Below are 6,880 nucleotides of genomic sequence, written 5' to 3'. Positions count from 1 at the left end.
ATAGTATTTCACTAGAGGTATTTTGGGGCAGGACTCAATTCTGCATCCTGAAGTGCATGGAACATCCAAAAATAGCACTGGCCTCATCCCATGATACAACAAAATCACACTGCAAGCTAGTCTCCGTTTTCTTCTCTGCTTTTGCTGCCTTGAGCCATTGCTACCTTCTAAAATATGTATCTGTTGAGTGTTTTTCCAGAATTATGTTTCCCCTAGGGTACATTCACTGGCATTTTTAAAACTTTTGTTTTTCTGAATATAAAAAATATTATATGGAGCTTCCAGATAATACGGCAGAAAGCTGCCAACTCTTGATTCTGTTGTGTCTTGCCTCTAAAATACTTAGTAGAACATACAAAAAAGGTGTAAATGTCAGTAGCTCTAAAAACTGTGGAAACTGTTTTCTGGGTAAACAATAGCAGTGACCGCTAACAGGCTGAATCCCTGAGGCAGGATGGCAGAGCGATGGGGACAAATGAAAGTGTTTTCCATCCACCTTCCTTCACTGGCCTCCCTCTTAACAGTCAGAGAATCTTAGCCTAAAATTTGTTGCTCCCTGTGCATGAGATTTCATTACAGTCGATTTTTTATTTGCATAGCAGGTGTTGAGTAAAATTTTTCACAAGTTGTTAAAGAGTGAATTTTGGTAGGAAGAATGTGTATAGCCAGAAATACCTGTATTTCTGTATTTTCTGTGGCTATAGAGGACTAGAAAAATAGATACGTAGCATAATACTGGAGACCTGGAGTGATGGAAAAAGGATTGGAGACTCTGTCTTCATCTGTGAGGTTCTAATATTTTATGCATAATTTATTCTTATTTATATGATGTTTTAAATATATATATATACACACATAGAGAAAAATAACACTAGAAGTAAAAATACCAAAATCTTAATTAACAGTGATGAATTCTGAAAGTGGAAAAATGGGTGATTGCTACTTTTTTCTTTGAACTGTTCTATATTTTTAAAATTAAAAACAGATATTCACATGGTGGTAACTTTATTCTAGTAAATTTTAAATTGGTTGTAAACCTTTCCCTTCATTCTAGGGAAAACACAAAAAACATTTAAAAAAATAGTTCACAGAGCAAAAGATAGGGAGATGATAAAAATGAGTCTATATAATAGTAAATAAAAATGGGCTAAACTCTTAATCTTTCAGAATGGGTCAAGAAGATTAAAATCCAAGTATGTTCTGTTTACAAAAGTGACACTTAACACAAAGTGGGCAAGAAATGTCAGGAATCACAAGTAAATCAGGGTATTAATATTAATATGAAACAGTAGGGCTCAAGGTACGATATATAGTAAAACAAAGAAGGCATTTTATTTTTGTAAAGGAGACTCTTCTGCAATGTATCATCAACCTTAGCTCTCAGGAACATAGAGATTGTGTCTATAAAACAAAAGTGACTGAATATACAAGGAGAAACTGGCAAAAACTCCATAGTTAAAAGAAACTTTAATATACCACTCTGACTTTGATCAAATATATTAACAGTAAGGATCTGGAAACCAAGATAACATAATAAAATAGGGAATTCAGAGATATATCCACCAAAGTTTGTGTCCTATAGACCAGGGTTTGGCCAGCTTTTTCTGTAAAGTGCCACATAGTAAATATTTGGGGCTTTGCAGGCGGTATGGTCTCTTTTGCAACTACTCAACTGTCCTTGTAGCATGAAAGCAACCATAGAAAGTATGCATATGAATGAGCCTGGCTGGACTCCAATAAAAGTTTATTATTGACACTGAAAGTTGAATTTCCTAAAATTTTTCGTGTCATGAGAATTATTCTTTTCACCTTTTGTCAACTACTTAAACATGAAAAAGCAGGAATTCCCTGGTGATCCAGTGGTTAGGACTCCACGCTCTCACTGCCAAGGGCCCAGGTTCAGACCCTGATTGGGGAACTAAGATTCCACAAGCCTCATGGTGTGGCCAAAAAAAAAAAGTAAAAACCATTCTTAGACCACATATGTACAAAAAGAGGCATCAGGCAGGATTTGGCACACAGGCTACAGTTTACAGACTCCTGATAGAGACGGAGATTTGGCAAATCTAATTAAGAGATCTAGGGGGAAACGCCACAAAATTAGAAACGATGAAGGGGATATAGCCAATAATATAAATTCATTCTAAAATTTATAGCAAATATTTAATACAATTTTAGATTATTGAATTTGAAGATAGTAAATAAACAACTTTGTGGAAAAATACAAATTGCCTAAATTTTTCCAGAGGGAGGAAAGTACTTTAAAAATCTAGTAATTGTGGAAGAAATTGAAAAAGTTATCAAAATAGTTCCATAAAAACAAGCCAGACCCACTCTTTTTCATGTGAGTTCTTTAAAACTTTTAAGGAACATATTTAGCCACATTTTTTAAAGATAAAAGGAAAAAATATCAAGGAACAGATCGTTTTTATACAGTCTAAACTGTTCCAGGGCATGGAGGAACCGAGAGCCCTTTCCCACTCATTTTACAAAGCCCAGAGTAAAAACTATAGACCAGTCTCACATGTGAATATGGATGTAGAAACCCTGAAAAAAAAATCACTGCTATGTCACATCCAGCAGTTTATTAAAGGAAAAATCATACATGACCAAGTAGGATTTCTTCCAGAAATGCAAGGATATTTTAATTTGGAGGGATATAAAAGAAGGCTTGGATAAATGCAGAGACATGCCAGATTCTTAGAAGGAAACATGGAACACTGTAAAAATGGCAATTTCCCCACATTAACCTAATCAGTCTAATGCAGTTTCCAACAAAATCACAGTTGGATTTTTCTTAAAGTTTGACAATGATTCTAAAGTTCATCGTGAATAAATGGGTAAGAATAGCCTTTTTGTGGGACTTCCATGGTGGTACAGTGGGCAAGACTGCCCTCCCAGTGCAGGGGCCCCAGGTTCGATCCCTGGTCAGGGAACTAGATCCCACGTGCATGCCACAGCTAAGAGTTTGCATGCCACAACTAAGAAGCCCTCCTGCCACAACTAAGAGCCTGTGTGCCACAACTAAAGATCCCACATGCTGCAGCTAAGACCTGGTACAGCCAAAATCAGTAAGTAAGTAAATAAATAAACATTAAAAAAAAAAAGTAGCCTTTTTGTTTTAAAGAGTACTGAAGGGTCTTGGTACTATCAGATTTCATATCAGCATTGAGTTACAATAATTAAAAACAGTATGGCACTAATGTGATAGCTCCCCAAAAGTATTAGATTCTTTCTTCAAGCCATTACGAAGTTAAATATTTAAAAATTCAGGAAATTCCCTGGCAGTCCAGTGGTGGTTCTCTGAGCTTTCACTGCCAAGAGCCCAGGTTCAATCTCTGGTTGGGGAACTAAGAGCCCACAAGCCACGCAGCTCAGCCAAATAATAATAATTATTATTAATAATAAATTAAAATTAAACCATAAAATATCTAGAAAAAGATAAGTGAACTTTTACATAGCTTTAAGGTGGTAAGAGAAGCTTTCTAAAGTATGTAATACCAAATTTAGGTAATTAGAAGATAGCTAGATTTAACTTAAATACCAAATTTCAAAAACACTATAATCAGAAAAGAAGACAGAGAATGTGGGTGAAGGAGGTCGTTGAAGGAATGAAAACATTGGACTAGGAGGCAGCAGACCTGAGTTCCTGTTCCACTCAGTCTAACTACTTACTCTTAGCTCAGGGTACTGAACCTTTGTGTGGGTCAGTATTCTCATATGGATAATAAGAGGACTAGATGAACCTCCAGGCCTCTAGGGAAGACTCTTTGCAAAAATGACCGCAACAGTTCCTCCCATCCCTGTATGTTTGCCCCTTTGCAATTTGACATTGATTTTTCTCCCATCAAGGGGTAGAGTCTGTTTCTCCTGCTGAATCTTGCTTTGACCAATGGAATGCAGTACAAGTGATGTTATGTGACTTAATGAGTCTAAGCGACCTTGCAGCTGCCATTGTTACCTTCTTAAAATGATGGTGTGGACTGTGAACAAGCCTGGGCTAGCCTCCCTGTGGACAAAAGACCACGTGCCAGATGACTGCAGTCATACGGGTAATCCCAGGCAACAGTAGCAGAAAAAATGTTCAGCTGAGCCCAAGCAAAGTTGCTGGCACACAGCATCGTAAGCAAATGGAATAGTTGTTGTTTTAGCACTCCCCACCTCCAAACACCCATAAACAAAAATTAAAATGTGAGTGACAAAATGAGAGAACATTTCTAGCAACTATGCAGCTCATTTCTATTTTTTAATTTTTAAAAAGTTTTGGCTGTGTTGCGTCTTCGTTGCTGCCCACGGGCTTTCTCTAGTTGTGGCGAGCGGGGGCTACTCTTCGTTGCGGTGCGCGGGCTTCTCATTGCAGTGGCTTCTCTTCGCAGAACACAGGCTCTAGGTGTGCGGGCTTCAGTAGTTGTGGCTCGCCGGCTTAGTTGCTTCAGGGCATTTCGGATCTTCCCGGAGCAGGGATCGAGCCCGTGTCCTCTGCATTGGCAGGCGGATTCTTAACCACTGCGCCACCAGGGAAGTCCTTTTTTTAATTTTAATATACATTTTAGGTTAGGGTATAAAGAAATGGCCATGATATATTAAGTGAAAAAGAAATAACTTACAGGGCTTCCCTGGTGGCGCAGTGGTTACGAATCCACCTGGCAATGCAGGGGACACAGGTTCGAGCCCTGGTCCGGGAAGATCCCACATGCCGCGGAGCGGCTAAGCCTGTGCACCACAAATGCTGAGCCTGCGCTCTAGAGCCCGCGAGCCACAGCTACTGAGCCCGCATGCCGCAGCTACTGAAGCCCACGCACCTAGAGCCTGTGCTCCACAACAAGATAAGCCACCGCAATGAGAAGCCCCCACACCACGATGAAGAGTAGCCCCCGCTCGCCACAACCAGAGAAAGCCCACGCACAGCAACAAAGACCCAACACAGACAAAAATAAATAAATAAATATTTTTAAAATAAAATAAAAAATAATAATAATTTTTAAAAAGAAATAATTTACAAATCACCATGTGCACTATGTTGCCAATTATGTTAAAAATCCATATATAAGGCTAGAAAGAAGACTGTAAGAAAATGCACCAAAATCTTATAGTTGACTGAGAGGATTATAAATGACTGTTACTTTCTCTATAATTTTCAGTTTTTTAATTTTTTTCTCACTGCCATGTATTTCTTTTTTAATTTAATTAGTTTCTTTAAACTATAAAATAGTTCAAATGATGAGTATTTTTTTACATGAAAATTTTTTTTTTTTTTTTTTTTTTTTTTTCGGTACGCGGACCTCTCACTGTTGTGGCCTCTCCCGTTGCGGAGCACAGGCTCCGGACGCGCAGGCTCAGCGGCCATGGCTCACGGGCCCAGCCGCTCCGCGGCATGTGGGATCTTCCCAGACCGGGGCACGAACCCGTGTCCCCTGCATCGGCAAGCGGACTCTCAACCACTGCGCCACCAGGGAAGCCCTACATGAACATTTTTAAGGCACTTGATACATATTGCAAAATTTCCCTCCAGGAAAGTTGTACTAGTTACACGCCCACCAGCAATGTTCACTTTCATTTTTTAATTCAGTCTAATTTTGTCTCAGTCTGCTAATATTTCTAATCTTGTTTCATCCCTTTTTATTATTTCTTTGGGGTTCCAGCACCTCCCAGTTTAGTGTTCTCATTGAATTTCATTAGCAGCTGTTTCATTAGCAGCACAGAATAAGGATTAAAGTGTTAACTTGGACTGGTGGAGAGGATGTTCCTTCATCACTGATAAAACCTGAGCGGTAGTTCTCAAAAAAAAAATAAATAAAAATAAAAAATAAAGTGTTAACTTGGATAGACTTTGACAAAAACCTATAGAAATGTATGTTATTATCTTTGTATAAATCCTATTTAATCAAAGTTCCTCAGAAATCTGTCTTTGGTACTTATTTTAAGGGATAGAACTGGCCATTGATGGTATTCCAGACCTTGGTGTGTGTGTGTATCTCTCTCAGTGGGAATGGCATATTCGTGATGTATCTAGATTCACGTCGTAACGAGGCTTAATGAGGTTCTATGGAGGTTCAGATAAGTTCACTGCCGTTTCCTTTCACTCTTCAGCAACCGAGGAATCTATCTTCACTGTGGGTCCTTGATTACTTGTTTTACACAAAAATTTCTTGTTTTGTAAAAATATCTACCAGAATAGGTATATTCTGAAAGTATTTTGAATGAATCTTTTTTTCTTTGCTAAATGTACTCAGGATATTAGCGAGGTACACTTTGCGTAAATTATTCAGGCCCTCCTTTTTTGTTTCTTGTTTGTGTTGTGCACAAAATGTCACGTATTAAATTTGGTAGTTAAGGTACATACGCATTCTCACTTTCTACGATCTCTGCTAACAGATGACTAATGCAAAATATTGAATAATTTTTAAAATCAATACTTAATTTTGTAGAGATAATTAGAGAGAAATTCAACTCTGACGTAAATACTCACCCCACTCTGTTCCTGGGCCTGCTTCTGTTAGAAGATAATCCATAAATAATTCACGAAGCTGACCTTACTCATGTGTATTGTGATAATTTTCTCTGGGAAGATTTTAGCAGCTGTTCTAATATAGATCGCCACTTATCAGTAGTTGGGAATGCAAGTCAGCTTTTAATTATGCAGAGGCTGATTATTCACACGACAAACTGTTTGTGCCCTGTGCTGCTCCTTCCTGCTGCCTCCTTACCTTTTCGCATTTCTACTGCTCATTAGTACACGTACCAGAAGGTAGGCATTGGACAAGGGCCGGGGGGAGGGGACACTGAAATCAGTTAAGCTTTCAGGAGAAGCTCTAATGAAAGATTTCAGTACAATTTGTAGAATTGTTGACTAAAATTGAGTCATTTGGATTCCCTGGGA

The sequence above is a fragment of the Physeter macrocephalus genome, chromosome 14 (assembly GCF_002837175.3).
Source record: "Physeter macrocephalus isolate SW-GA chromosome 14, ASM283717v5, whole genome shotgun sequence".
NCBI lineage: Eukaryota > Metazoa > Chordata > Mammalia > Artiodactyla > Physeteridae > Physeter > Physeter macrocephalus.
The sequence above is the reverse complement of the archived record's forward strand: the minus strand, read 5'-3'. Positions refer to the sequence as shown.